At 57.7% G+C, this 15,001-nt stretch overlaps 1 pseudogene; it reads right to left on the reverse strand.

Annotated features, from left to right (window-relative positions):
• Positions 1 to 219: 219 nt before the first annotated feature.
• Positions 220 to 14,161, reverse strand: LOC128827373 (sialic acid-binding Ig-like lectin 16; annotated as a pseudogene).
• Between the last annotated feature and the right edge of the window lie 840 nt (positions 14,162 to 15,001).

Raw genomic sequence — 15,001 nt, forward strand, 5'->3', positions numbered from 1 at the left:
ACAGCAGCAGGGTGTCCTGGGAGAGAGAGATTCTGGGGTATGTATGTGGCTGGCAGTCTGGATGGATGGATAGATAGATAGATGATGGGTGGGTAGGTACATAGTTTGCGGGTGGGTGGATAGACGGTAGGTAGGTGGGTACGTAGGTGGGTAGATTGGTAGGTAGGTATATGGGTAGGTGGGTAGATGGATGCATAGGTAGGTGGGTCAGTAGCTGAGTTACCGTCTGTAATAGAGCAGGGTGAGGTAATAGGCCAGGATGAATCCAGTCACCACGAACACGAGTTTGCAGCTGAATTCGATAAATGCCCAAGTGAGGCCACCTGATGGAGCTAGAAGAAGTCGAGAGTCTGGGATAAATCCCTGAAACCCCTGTCCTGAGCCAGCCACCCCTGCCCTGAGGCCGTGTTGGAGCCAGCGCCCCCTAGAGGGGAAATTCCCCAGCCCCTGAGCGACCCAGCCCCGCCCTGGGGCCCTGGGGTCAGATTGTAGGTGATGTTCTCTGAGGGGAAAGGTCCTGTGGCCCAATCCCCGCCCCACCCAAGCCCCACCCTGGGGCCAGATCAGAGTTCGCGCACCCTAGAAGGGAGGGGCTCTCACCTGTGTCTGGTGGGCTCAGCAGTACAGTATACATCCTGTGGGTGTTGGAGCCAAGGCAGAAGATCTGGGGGCCCCTGTCCCCGCTCCCCGTCCAGCTCAGGGTGCTGATGGCCTCATCCCCCTGGGCCCAGGAGCTGACCTGCAGGGCCCCCCATGAGCCGTTCCCAGCCAGGAGCTCCCCGTCCACCTGCCACTGGAGCCGGGGCGGAGAGCGGGAGTTCAGAGAGCAGCTGCAGCTGATGTTGGGCCCCTCACGCTGGCAGGATGCGTTCAGCCTGGTCCCCAGCAACCCAGTGGCAGGGAGTCCCACAGGTTAACCGTACAAATACTCAGGGATTGGCAGTCCTATAGATTAACCTGCTAATATCCAGTGGCAGGGAGTCCCATGGTTCTTCTGCTCTCCGGTGTCTATTTGGCTGGCCCCCAGGCACTGATCCTGCCCCATCCTCAGCCAGCTGCACTTCACACCAACTCACCTGCTTTTCCACCCTCAGTCTGGGCACTCATGGCCCTTGTAGACGGCCCAGGAGTCAGTTCAAGCCTCAGCTGCCCGCCTTGGGGCTGCCCTCAAAGCAGCTAATTAACTATGGCACAGGAGGGGTTGGCTCTGTCTCCGTTTACAGGGGCTGGACACCCTATGACACCTGCTAGAACTCAATGGCAAGGAGTCCCATGGATTAACACTGCTACTTTTCAGTGTCAGCGTCCCAGGGGTTAACCCCACTCACACACAGTGGCAGGGAGTCCTGTGGTCTAACCCCACTCACACCCAGTGGCAGGGAGTCCCACAGGTGAACCCCACTCACGTTTGCAGAGCAGTTGGAACTTTCCCTGGGACATCCCACCATAGACTCCTGCCCTGCTCCCTGCAGCACAGGGTCACCTATGGATGCCCTGCCCGACCCCCTGCAGAACAGCATGCCCCACTGAGGCCCCACCCTGCTCCCTGTGGCACAGCGCCCCCTAGAGCCCTACACTGCACGTGCACATGCAGAGCCCGGCTGGCCCACCCGTAGGAATTCATGGCTCAGCACCAATACTCCCCAGCATCCCCTCTGCTGAGATTCAGCAGCTCCAGGTGCCCGGCCCCTCCCTGGCCAGAGCTCAGGGACTCCTTCCCCTTGGCCCAGCTCAGGTTGGCATTGGCTCTGCTCCCAGCCTCACAGCTCAGGCTCAGGGAGTCGCCCTCCTGGGTCTCCAGAGACACAAATTCACGCTCAGCCTTCAATGGGGCCGGCACTGGAGGAGACGAGCAGGCAGGTTTCGCCCCTGCAGAGATCCTCTGCCAAGGAAGTGAGATTCAGCCATCTTTGGGGTGGGAAACGGGGGCTGTTTACATGAGAAGCCCTCGCCCAGTGTGGAGTCGTAGCCAGCTCTGGGGTTGGAGCACAATTTTGGTGACTTTCCATGGCAGCAGGTCTCTGTCGCAGAGATCGGTCCATGACCCATCTCATCCCCACTGCCCAGTGCCCCCTTAATGCCACCCCTGGGTCTGGAGACAGAGGGAACAGGGCCTGCTCCCTGCTCCCCGCACCACAGTCCTGTGGCTGCCTCGGACTTCCCGCTCCGGGCACGGACCAGCCTGGCCCGGCTGAGCCTGGCGCCTGGCCCTGAGTGTGGGCAGAGCGTGACTAGAAGGTGCTCGCTGATTCCCGGGGCTCACAGCGCGGCCTCTCACCGGGGTTTCCATTCGTGATCAGGTTCCCATTGGTGTTGGGGGGCCCGGACAGCTCTGTAACACAAACCACAAAGGGGGGATCAGGGTGGCTGGACAGCACAGGTGGCTATCCAGGCACCCCTCACCCAGCGTGGGGACGTAGCCAGCTCTGGGGTGGGTGCACAATCTCGGTAGCTTTCTATGGCAGTAGGTCTCTGTCGCTCAGTTAGCTCCCTAACCCATCTCCTCTCCACTGCCCAGCGTCCCACAGTGCCGCCCCGCGGGCTGGAGACAGAGGGAACCGGGCCGAACCTCCCACCATCCTCCCTACAGCCCTGAGGCTTCCTTGAGCTCTCCCCTCCGGGCATAGACTAGTCTGGCCATGGGTGACATATGAACTGCCAGCTCAGGGAGGCTAGCCCCTGACCCCACCCCTTCTGCCCAAGGCCCCACCCCCACTGGATCCCAGCGCCCCCCCACCATAGCCACTGCCCCCCCGAGCCAGCCCTGGGCCACCAGAGCACCCCAGCCCCAGAGCACTGGGAGGGAGGGAGACGTGGCACTAGCCTCCTCGAGTCCCAGGCCGCAGGCTGACCCCCTCTAGCCCTAGCCCCAGCCCCAGCACCGCCATGGGGGAACAGCATGGGCAGTGAGCAGGAGAGGACCTGGGGGCAGAGCATGGGCGGGGCCACGTAGGGCTGTTTGGGGCAGCTCAGTCTCCCCTCGCCTGCGATACCCACCACCCATGAGCCTAGCCCAGCTGGGCCTGGTGCCTGCCCTGAGCGCGGGCAAAGCGTGACTAGGAGGCGCTTGCTGATACCCGGAGTTCGCAGCGCGGCCTCTCACCGGGGCGTCCGTTCCTGGTCAGGGTCCCGGTGGGGTTGGGGGACCTGGTCGGGTCTGTAACAGAAATCAAACAGAGGGGATGAGTGGGGCTGGACAGCACCGGAGGGGAAGGGTCACTAGTGAGCACTGAGCCTAGACATGGCCCCTCGCTGTGAGCTCAGCTGGGGACCGGGAAAGTCCCTGAAGTGACACAAGACCCGTGGGCGGGGAAGGGAAGCGACAGACCCAACTGAGCCCAAACCAAGAGGCGACCAACGGAACCCAGGGGCCGGGTTAGGGCTGTGCCGGGGAACCAGAACCGTGGGAAATGGAGACCCAAGGGACCAAAACTGTTTGGTCAAAATTTGGCCTAATTGGCGGAGTCACTAACGAGGGGCTGGGCTGCTTCAGCCTGGGTACTTGAGCGAGCGTCACCAGCGCCACTGTCTGCCGGGCGCCTGGGCATTCAGCGACCTGCTTCCCAAACATGTCCTCCCCAGGGCGGGACAGAGGCAGGGGTCTAAATATCCCCACTTCCACCCCCATCCCCACCCCAGACCCAGCCACCACCGGGGTCATCAGACACCCCCGTCATCGGTCCTTTGCGTTCCCCCCTCGGTTCGTCTCTCCCCAGCCCTCTCCTTTTGCTGTCTGGCTTAGCTGGCCAGGCCTGGGTATTTTGCAGCCCGGCTGCACCCAGAGGGGCGGCTAAAAGCAACACCTCGAACAGCCAGATGCTGATACTGGCTGGCCAGGCCTGGCAGGGTCCCTCCACGCTGCCCTTAAAGCCCCGCGGCGCTGAGCCTCAGAGCCTGGGTCCGTTGGGTCGGGCTCACGGGGCTCGGGCTGCGGGTCTTTGATTGCAGGGCGGACGTTTCCTCCGAGGTCTGTGTAGATGTTCGGGGTCGGGCTGGGGCCTGGGCTCAGACACGGGGGGGGGGGGGCACTGGGGGGCGAGTTCCTGCTAAATCTCCCTCTGGCTGAAGGGAACAAGGGCCGTCCTTACACTGATGCCTGATTTGATCCTTCACCTCGCAAAGGCGGCCGCTGATTTCCCCTCTGCCCTGGATCTGCAGCTCGAGGGTAATTTAACAGGGGTTGCCCTGGTGCAGTTCGGGCCGAGGTCTCTGGTCACCGAGCCCCGAGTGTGTGTAGTACCGGACAGTGACTGGGTCCCATATAGGGCATCCACCGATCCCGGCAGAAAGGGGCGGGGGGGAGGAGATGCAGTGGGACAGCCTGGGGGGATCTCAGGGGGCACTGGGATGGCTGGTGTGAGGGGAAATCCCAACAAGGGGGGATTGTAATGGGGGGTGTGGAACGCAGCACAGGAGGATTTTGGGAGCAGGGTAAATCGGGGTAGAGAGGGGAGCCTGCTGCCCCTACTTATACAGCGCAAAATGCCATTAGCTGTCTTGGCAACAAGGGCACACTGTCAACTCATATTCAACTTCTCATTCACTGTAACCCCTAGGTCCTTTTCTGAAGAACTGCTGCCTAGAGCCACTCGGTCCCTAGTCTGTAGCAGTGCATGCGATTCTTCCGTCCTAACTGCATTACTCTGCAGTGCTCCTTGTTGACCCTCATCAGATTTCTTTTGGCCCAATCCTCTAATTTGTCTAGGTCCCTCTGTATCCTATCCCTACCCTCCAGCCTATCTACTACTCCTCCCAGCTTAGTGTCATCTGCGAACTTGCTGAGGGTGCAATCCACGCCATCCTCCAGATCACTGATGAAGATATTGAACAAAACCGGCCCCAGGACCGACTCTTGGGGCACTCCGCTTGAAACCAGCTGCCAACTAGACAATGAGCCATTCATCACTACCCGTTGAGCCTGACAATCTAGCCAGCTTTCTATCCACCTTATAGTCCATTCATCCAGCCCATAATTCTTTAACTTGCCAGCAAGAATACTTTGTTAAAGTCAAGGAATAACACATTCACTGCTTTCCCCGCATCCACAGAGCCAGTTATCTCATCATACAAAGCAGTTAGGTTAGTCAGGTATGATTTCCCCTTGGTGAATCCATGCTGACTGTTCCTGATCACTTTCCTCTCCTCTAAGTGATTCAGAATTGATTCCTTGAGGACCTGCTCCATGATTTTACTAGAGACTGAGGTGAGGCTGACTGGCCTGTAGTTCCAAGGACCCTCCTCCTTCCCTTTTTTAAAGATGGGCACTACATTAGCCTTTTCCCAGTCATCCGGGACCTCCCCCGATCGCCATGAGTTTTCAAAAATAATGGCCAATGGCTCTGCAATCACATCCACCAACTCCTTTAGCACCCTCGGATGCAGCGCATCCGGCCCCAAGGACTTGTGCTCATCCAGCTTTTCTAAATAGTCCCGAACCACTTCTTTCTCCACAGAGGGCTGGTCACCTTCTCCCCATACTGTACTGCCCAGTGCAGCAGTCTGGGAGCTGCCCTTGTTCGTGAAGACAGAGGCAAAAAAATCATTGAGTACATTAGCTTTTTCCACATCCTCGGTCACTAGGTTGCCTCCCTCATTCAGTAAGGGGCCCACACTTTCCTTGACTTTCTTCTTGTTGCTAACATACCTGAAGAAACCCTTCTTGTTACTCCTAACATCTCTTGCTAGCTGCATCTCCAAGCGTGATTTGGCCTTCCTGATTTCACTCCTGCATGCCTGAGCAATATTTTTATACTCCTCCCTGGTCATTTGTCCAATCTTCCACTTCTTGTAAGCTTCTTTTTTGTGTTTAAGATCAGCAAGGATTTCACTGTTTAGCCAAGCTGGTCACCTGCCATATTTACTATTCTTTCTACACATCAGGATGGTTTGTTCCTGCAACCTCAATAAGGATTCTTTAAAATACAGCCAGCTCTCCTGGACTCCTTTCCCCCTCATGTTATTCTCCCAGGGGATCCTGCCCGTCAGTTCCCTGAGGGAGTCAAAGTCTGCTTTTCTGAAGTCCAGGGTCCGTATTCTGCTGCTCTCCTTTCTTTCTTGTGTCAGGATCCTGAACTCGACCATCTCATGGTGACTTCCTCCCAGGTTCCCATCCACTTTTGCTTCCCCTAATTCTTCCTGGTTTGTGAGCAGCAGGTCTAGAAGAGCTCTGCCCCTAGCTGGTTCCTCCAGCACTTGCACCAGGAAATTGTCCCCTACACTTTTCTGACAGTCTCGTCCACCTGGGCCCACGAGCTGACATGCAGGGTCCCGTGTGAGCCGTTCCCAGCCAGGGGCTCCCCGTCCATCTGCCACTGGAGCCAGGGCGGGGAGCGGGAGCGCAGAGAGCAGCTGCAGCTGATGCTGAGCCCCTGGCACTGGCAGGACGAGTTCAGCCTGGTCCCTGGCCACGGGCTGTCTGGGGAGAGCAGGAGACACAGCGACAATAGTCAGATAGAGAAACCAGGGAGTCCAGTGGGTTAACCCCATTCACACTCGATGAGCAGCTGGAACGTCCCCTTGGTAGAGCTCTCGTTCTAGGCCCAGCACCTGTAGAGCCCCCTGTCCTCAACCGTCACCTTGGGCAGCTCCATCCACAGCTGATTCACCCGCATGGGGCGGGCACCCACAGCGGCTCGGCTCCCCATAACCCAGCTCAGCACTGTGGGGGGCTGCTGGCGAGGGAGCAGAGGAACTAAAGGGAGTCGCCCTCCTGGGCCGTGAACTGTGAACTATTGACCACCAGGGTGCCGGGATCTGGGAATAGGAATAACAAGAAACCACTCGCACCCTGAGCCAACCAGTCCCTGCCCGGGGGCTGGATCAGGCCAGCACCCACTAGAGGGGAAAGGCCCCGTGCCCCACTCCCCACCCCCTAGCGATATGTTGGAATAGCTGGGGGTTGTTCCTGTTAGCTCTGGAGATGGTGATTTGCAGAGTCGTCACTGTAGCTGAAATACCCACGGCAACATGTTAGATTGGAGAGCGCCCCCCACTGACCCCCTGCCACATTCCCTGCAGCACAGTGCCCCCCAGCACCTTACACTGCCTGTGCACACGCAGGGCCTGGCTGGCCGATCCATAGGAATTCTTCGCCCAGCACCGATACTCCCCAGCGTCCCCTCTGCTGAGATTCGGCAGCTCCAGGCACCCGGCCCCTCCCTGACCGGTGCTCAGGGACTCGTTCCCCTTGGCCCAACTCAGGGTGGCGTCAACTCTGCTCCCAGCCTCACAGCTCAGACTCAGGGTGTCGCCCTCCTGGGTCTCCAGAGACACAACATCGCCCTCAGCTCCCCACACATCTGGCTCTGGAAGAGACGAGCAGGCCAGTTAGGCCCTCCCCAGAGATCCTCTGCCAAGGAAGCGAGGTTCAGGCACCTTTGGGGTGGGAAACGGGGGCTGTTTACATGAGAAGCCCTCGCCCAGTGTGAAGACGTACCCAGGTCTGGGGTTGGAGCACAACCCTACTGACTCTCCATGGCAGCAGGTCTCTGTCGCAGAGATCGGTCCCTGAACCATCTCATCCCCACTGTCCAGCACCCTCTAGTGCCACCCCAGGGTCTGGACACAGAGGGAACTGGGCCCGTTCCCCCGCACCCTCCCCACAGTCCTGTGGCATCCCTCGGGCTCTCCCCTCCGGGCACGGAGCAGCCTCGCCTGACTGAGTCTGGCATCTGGCCCTGAGCGCGGGCAGAGCATGACTAGGAGGCTGTCACTGATTCCCGGGGCTCGCAGCGCGGCCTCTCACCGGGGCGTCTGTTCCTGGTCAGGGTCCCGGTGATGTTGGGGGGCCCGGGTGGGTCTGTAACACAAACCAGACAGGGGAGATCAGGGGGGCTGGACAGCACCGGGGGTGGGGGGCTCACTAGTGATCACTGAGCCTAGACATGGACCCTCACTGTGAGCTCAGCTGGGGGACGGGAAAGTCTCTGAAGTGACACAAGACCCGTGGGCGAGGAAGGGAAGCGACAGACCCGACTGAGCCCGACCCAAGAGGCGCCCGACGGAACCCAGGGGCTGGGTTAGGGCCGCACCGGGGAACCAGAACTGTGGGAAATGGAAACCCAGGGGACCAAAACTGGTTGGTCAAAATTGGGCCTAATTGGCAGAGTCACTAATGAGGTGCTGGGCTGCTTCTGCCTGGGTACTTGAGCGAGCGTCACCAGTGCCACTGTCTGCCGGGCACCTGGGCATTCAGTGTCCTGCTCCCCAAATGTGTCCTCCCGAAGGGGTCTAAATAACTCCACTGAACCCCCACCCCAGACCCAGCAACCACCAGGGACATCAGACACCCCCATCATGGATCCTTTGCCTTCCCCCCTTGGCTGCTCTCCCCAGTACTCTCCTTTTGCCCTCTGGCTTATCTGGCCAGGCCTGGATATTGTGCAGCCCGGCTGTGCCCAGAGGGGCGGCTAAAAGTAACACATGGAACAGGCGGACTCTGATACTGGCTGGCCAAGCGTGGCAGGGTCCGTCCATGCTGCCTTCAATGCCCCGCGGCGCCGAGCCTCAGAGCCTGGGTCTGTTGAGTCGGGCTCATGGGACTTGGGCTGCGGGTCTTTCATTGCAGTGCGGATGTTTCCTCCGAGGTAGTTGTTCGGGGTCGGGCTGGGGTCTGGGCTCAGACATGGGGGACTGGGAGGTGGGTTCCTTCTAAATCTCCCTCTGGCTAAAGGGAACAAGGGCCGTCCTTACACTGATGTGATTTGATCCTTCACCTCGCAAAGGCAGCCGCTGATTTTCCCTATGCCCTGGATGTGCAGCGTGAGGGTCACAGGCCATTTAATGGGGGGTTGCCCTGGGGCAGGGCGGGCCGAGGTCTCTGGGCATCGATCCCAGAGCGGGTTTAGTGCCGGACAGCGACTGAGTCCCATTAACACTCTGCCCCATATAGAGCATCCACCGATCCCGGCAGAAAGGGGAGGGGATGGAGGAGACGTGGTGGGACAGCCTGGGGGGATCTCAGGGGGAACTGGGGTGGCTGTTCTGAGAGGGGGGAATCCCTGCAAGGGGGGACTGGAATGGGGATGTGGGTGGATCCCAGCACAAGAGGATTCTGGGGCAGAGCAGGTCAGCGGTAGAGAGGGGAGCCATAGCCAAGGGGGCAGGAAGGGGTGAAGATCCCAAGGGAGAAGGTGCTGCAGGGTGTGGAGGGAAGGGGCCTGGAGTAGAATTGGCTGAGGGTGCATGGTGGGGGGTGGGGATCCCAGGACAGGGCAGAGTTCGGGGAGGGGCTGGAGAGCAGGGCTGGGGAGCCCAGGGGTGGGGAACCCAGCAGAGGGGGCTGGGGGCAGCATGGTGGGACTGGGTGGGTCACTCACAGCCGACGTGGAGCCGGACGGTTCTGTGGGTGGAAGGTCCCTGTGCTGAGCTGTAGGTGACTCTGCAGACGAGCTCTTTGCCATGGTCCCACAGGGTGGGCATGAAGCTGAGCTCGGAGATGTGGGCCCAGGTGCCGTTCGCCAGCTGGGCTGAGACGTTCCAGGCTGTGTCGCTGAACGGCCCCATCCAGGTAACTCAGGGAGGGGGCCCGGAACAGCGCCCAGGGGCCATGCAGGTCACAGTTACTGGCTCCCCGGCCAGCAGCATCCCTGGCAGCCCCCGCGCCGGTGAGATCTGGATCTCGGGCTCCTCCGTCAGCTCTGAGGCACAGGGAGAGGGGAGAGAATCACTCGGGACATAGGGCGTTTGGCCTTTAGGGGCGCCGGCTCTGACCTGGCCCCAGGACGGGGACTGGCTGGCTCAGGGGGGCTGATGAGCAGTGTCATAAATATAGAGGGAAGAGTAACAACTTTCTGTATGTAGTAGCATCAAATCCCTCTTTGGCAGCTGTAATATATCATTTTACCTGTAAGGGATTAATCAGCTCAAATAATAGGGTTACCATATTTCAATAGTGCAAAAAGAGGACACTCCACAGGACCCCGCCCCTGCCCCAACTCTGCCCCTTCCCCACCCCAGCCACGCCCCAACTCCGCCCCTTCCCCACCCCAACTCCACCCCCTCCTCTGAGCACCCCACATTCCCCCTCCTCCCTCCCGCCCCCCCCCCAGCTGCTGCTGCGCTGGGGAAGTTGCTTCAGCCCCTGCTGCGGTGGAGAGCGGCGGGAGCCGGGAAAGTTGGAGCCCGGGGAGGAGGCGGTCCCCTTACCATGCCTCCCTATTTTCCCGGACACGTTCGGCTTTTTGGAAATTCCTCCTGGATGGGGATTTGAGGACCAAAAAGCCGGACATGTCTGGGAAAATCCGGACGTATGGTAACCCTACCTCTGACACTCACCTCTCCCTCCACTGGAGGGACTCCCCTGTCCATACCTGTCCTGGGGCCTTCCTTTAAAGGGGCATCCCCATATCAGCAGGGTCTACTTGGAAAAGATAATATTTACTCCCTTGTGTGGCTGAGCTGGGCTGTGACAATCCAACCCATCATGCGTACTGTGAGAAATGGGGCCCAACACTAACCATGGCAGTGTCATTTCAGGGACTGTATGGCCTCGAAGTTCAAACAAACAAGCTATATAAAGTCCTTTTCTTTACTGGGAAACCAAATGGAAGTTTTTCTAGAAGGGTATTTTTAGAAATCTCAGTATAATGACAAATTTCAAGCTCAGTTAAATAATTCAGAGCACAATTAGTACAGAGACATGAATAGTGAGAGATCCAAGCTGGTTTGCCTGATATTGGGTAAAAATGTGTGTAACTTTGCTATAGAAGGCCTTGCCAAACTAAGTATTGAAGCATATGCAACCATCATCGTAGACAGTGACTTGTTTATACTGCTCTATATACTATACCAGTGTTTCTCAATCTGGGAGTCGTGATTTATTTGATCATTTATATGGTAAAAATGAGAAAATAAGCAATTTTTCAGTAATGCTGTGCTGTGATACTTGTATTTGTATGTCTGATTTTGTAAGCAAGTAGTTTTTAAGTGAGGGGCACTCAAGACAAATCAGCCTCCTGAAGGAGGTACAGTAGCCTGGAAACATTGACAACCACTGCTCTAATCGACCTGGATCAAGAATGTCTTTGTTTTACTTTCTATTTCTATAGTAAGGCTATTGGGATCTCAGCATTAAAATACAGTCTCAGAAGGATTTTTTGAATTATGTTTTTAAGAAATTTCATAAATGGACCACTGCACTTCCCCCAAATTAATGAGTCTGATGGTTCATTTTTCAAGACCAAAGGTCCCTGCATCTTCCAAGTATTAGAGTGAGTTGTTTTCCAGAAACCCAAAGGTGGAAGTTCATTAGCAATCTATTTGTGTGTAATACATTTTATAGTAACAAATAAAAAGGAAGTCACAACTGATCTAGTCAAATTTGCTTCCTGCCCTCTAGTCAGGGACGTATCTCCCTGCTGTCAACAGTTCTCTCCGGAAACAGCAAAAGAAAGATCCCAGATCCATCTATGAAACTGAAAAGGGTATTCCCAGAAACACTGAGAAAATGAATGCCCAGGGCTTTTGTTACACTTTACCAGGGAGCTCAGGAGTGAATGCACCAAACCGAAAACTCACTGCTGCGGAAATAAACACTCAGGGCTAGACTCTGCTTGGAGACAGCAGAATCTGCTACCATTTGCTGCTCTGAGGGGTACAGTGCCTCACAGAGCTGGGGAAAGGAGGCAAGACCGTGGCTGGCAGTGCAGGAGAGAGTAAGGTGCATCACTGGCCTCCCCGCTGCGCTGCTATGGGGCCAAGCACCCCCCTCGCCGGGCCCCCCAGGTGGGGGGAGAGGTGACACCCCCACGTGCCCCAGGCTGGGCTGAGCCACGGTGGGGTCCCTGTCCCTTTAAGAGCGGGGCTGGGCTGAGCCGAGCCGAGCTGGCAGGGGTGGCTCTGCTCCCGGCTGCAGGCTGATGCCGGAGCCTGGGCTGAGAGCCAGGCTCGTCTCCTGCACCAGCTCTGGGAGGGGCTTTGCTGCGGCTCCCCCAGACCCCCCGGGCCGAGCCGCCACACGGTAGGGGCGGGTTGCATGTGGCAGGGCAGGACCCGGTGGGGCCGAGGGCTGAACAGGCCCGGCAGGGCGGTGCGGGGGCTGCTGGAGGGAAGCTGGGGAAGGGGTGGCACGGCCTCAACCCCCTGGGGCTGCCTGCCCCGCGGAGGAGGCAGAGGGGTGCAAGCCGCAGCAGGACCCCAGCCCCCCGGGGGAGGGGATCCGGGGCCAGCCCAGGGAGGCAGGAGCAGCCCCGGGGGTGCTGGGCGCGTGCAGGGCAAAGTCCCGGGAGAGCCCCAGCCCCGCGGCGGGCAGTGCTGCAGAGGAGGATCCCGCGCTCCCTGGAGGGCGAGGGGAGCCCCAGGCAGGGGGAGCCAGGCCGCCCGCACCCACCGCTCGCGGCCGCTCCAGGCTGCTCCCAGTACCGCTTTCAGCTGGCGCGGCTGCCCTGTCCGCTACTTTTGGGTCTTTAAATAGCCGTCCGGGGGGAATCCCGGACATTTTTAGCTTTTGACAAATTCCCCCCGGACGGCTATTTAAAGACCCAAAAGCCCAACATGTCGGGGAAACCCAGATGTATGGTAACCCTACAAATAACCTAGTTGGCACCTTACCAGAAGGACCAATGAGGAAAGAAGATACTTTCAAATCTGCGGGGGTGGGGGGAGGATTTGTTTCATGCTCTCTTTTTGTTTAAGTAGGCAGGGAAAGGCGTGAGGTTCTCTTTTGTTTTAGCTTGTGAATTTTCCTATGCTACAGATGTAGTTTGATTCCTGTTTTTGTAACTGTGAAGCTGAGCCCGAGGGGAAACCTCTGTGTTTGAAATCTTCTATTTACCCTGTGAAGTTACCTTCCAAACTGATTTTGCAGCTGTGATTATTTTTTTCCATATATATAAATAAAGTTCTTCTTTTAAGAACCTGATTGATTTTCAGTGTCCTGAAGACAAAGAGTCTGGTCTGTGCTCACATTGCTAACCTATTGGTTGGTATATTATTCTCAAGTCTCCACAGGAAAGGGGGTGAAGGGCCTTGGGGGGATATTTTCGGGGGATAGGGATTCCAAGTGACCCTGCCCTGAATTTTTCTATAAATCACGTGGTGGTGACAGCAATACCGGCCAAGGACAAAGGAAGGAATTTGTGCCTTGGGGAAGTTTTTAACCTAAGCTTGTGGAATATAAGCTTAAGGGTCTTTCATGTGGGTCCCCACATCTGTACCCCAGAGTTCAGAGTGGGGGGAGACCCTCACAAGCGGTGACTGCGGCTGTTCTTACCTGTCACAGAGATCATGAGTGCAGAGTCTGTGCCATCGGAATTGGAGCGGTAAGTGTGATCTAACATGCCTTTCTCGACGCTAAAGAAATATCTCCCCTCATCCGTCCGTCGGGCATCACTGATTTGCAGGGAGCAGTCGCCATGCGCTGGATCCCCCGTCAGCCGGAACCGGCCCTGGGTCTCCTGCGGCACCCCCACGTTGGGGACACCGCTGGCCACAGGATGATCCTGGCCCACAGTAGCAGGCTGCTTGTACCATTGTCCGTATAGCTGGGCCGAGGGATTGCCGGTGTCAGACGAGGCTGGGTACGTGAAGGTGCAGGGGACGAGAACACAGAGACCCTCCTGCACGGACACCGACTGCGGCACCGCCAGGGTAAATCCAGGTGGCTGGGACAGGGACCCTGCAGGGGATGGGGAGGGATCGAAGTGGGACCCATAGAGAGCAGAGACCAACCCTGAGCGGCACCCCCCAGCCCTGCCGGTTCCCCTCACTCCCAACCTGCAGCCCCCTGCGAGCCCAGCCCTCAGCTCAACCCCCGCTCGAGGTCTATCAGTGCCCCTCACTCCCGACCAACAGCCCCATGAGAGCCCACCCCTGGGTCCTTGACCAATTCTCACTCCATTTAATTCCATTCCTCCCTCCATCGAGCCCCCTGCCCGCTCTCTGTCACTCAGCGCCCCCTAGCACCACACTGGGGCACTGGGCTCCCCTCCCCATCTGGCCAGTCTCCCTTTCACATTCTGGGACAGACCTGACCCCGCTTAGCGCAGGATCTGCCCTTCCCCCTGCACTGGGGCTGCAGCAGCTGCTTACTTACCCCTCCAGAGCAGGGCGAGGATCAGGACCCTCAGCGTGGCAGGACCCCCTGCTCTCCAGAGGTGGCCCTGAGGCGGGAGCTCCCTTTCCCCGGCGTCATGCTGTGGCAGCAGGGCTCTGCCCATGGCTGGGGCGTCCGGCTGGGACAGACCTAGAGACAGACGGGGGGTGAGAAGTGTGAGAGCAGAGGCTGTGTGGGGGGACAGATCTGCCTCGGGGACCATCAGTACTGCTGGGCTCTGAAGGGGGCTGATCTGGGGCTGCTGACAGTGCAGTGACCTCCCCCCCCCCCACAGAAAACCCCAAATCACCAGACGGTCCTGAGAGATCGTGGGCTAAAAAAATCCTTAAATTGGCGGGAAAAAATGAGATTTTCTCTACGAATCATGAGAGCGGCCAGAAAATCCTGATCTGGTGACAGAAGATGGTGGGAAGGCAGCGCTGCTCCGTGTCTGCTTTGCTTCAGTCTTCCCACAAAAAAACAACATGTGAGCGAGCGACCAGTGAAGTTACCACGGACAACAAAGGGGACGGGCTGCAGATCGGAATGAGTAAAGAACACGTCAGAGATGTTCCAACCACTTTGAATGAATTCAGATCAGTGGAGCGGGAAGCTGTTCAACCCAGGGTGCTGAAGGAATTAGTCGAAGAAACCTTGGAGCCACTGGAAATAATATTTGCAAACTCCTGAATGCCAGGAGAGGTCTCAGAAGACAGGAGAAGGACTAACAGAGTGGCCATCTTTAAAAGGGGAAAAAGGAGGAGCCGGGGAACTCTAGACCAGTCAGCCTGACCTCGACACCTGGAAAGCTACTAGAGCAATGTATAAAACCTCCAGTTTTGTAAGGGGAAATCATGGCTCGCCAAACTGCTAGAATTTTTGGACGGAGTCAACAGCATGTGAACAAGAGTGACCCAGTCCATTTACTTAGATTTTCAGAAAGCCTTTGACAAGTTTCCCCCCAAAAGG

This window comes from Malaclemys terrapin, chromosome 21 (assembly GCF_027887155.1).
Source record: "Malaclemys terrapin pileata isolate rMalTer1 chromosome 21, rMalTer1.hap1, whole genome shotgun sequence".
Lineage (NCBI taxonomy): Eukaryota > Metazoa > Chordata > Testudines > Emydidae > Malaclemys > Malaclemys terrapin.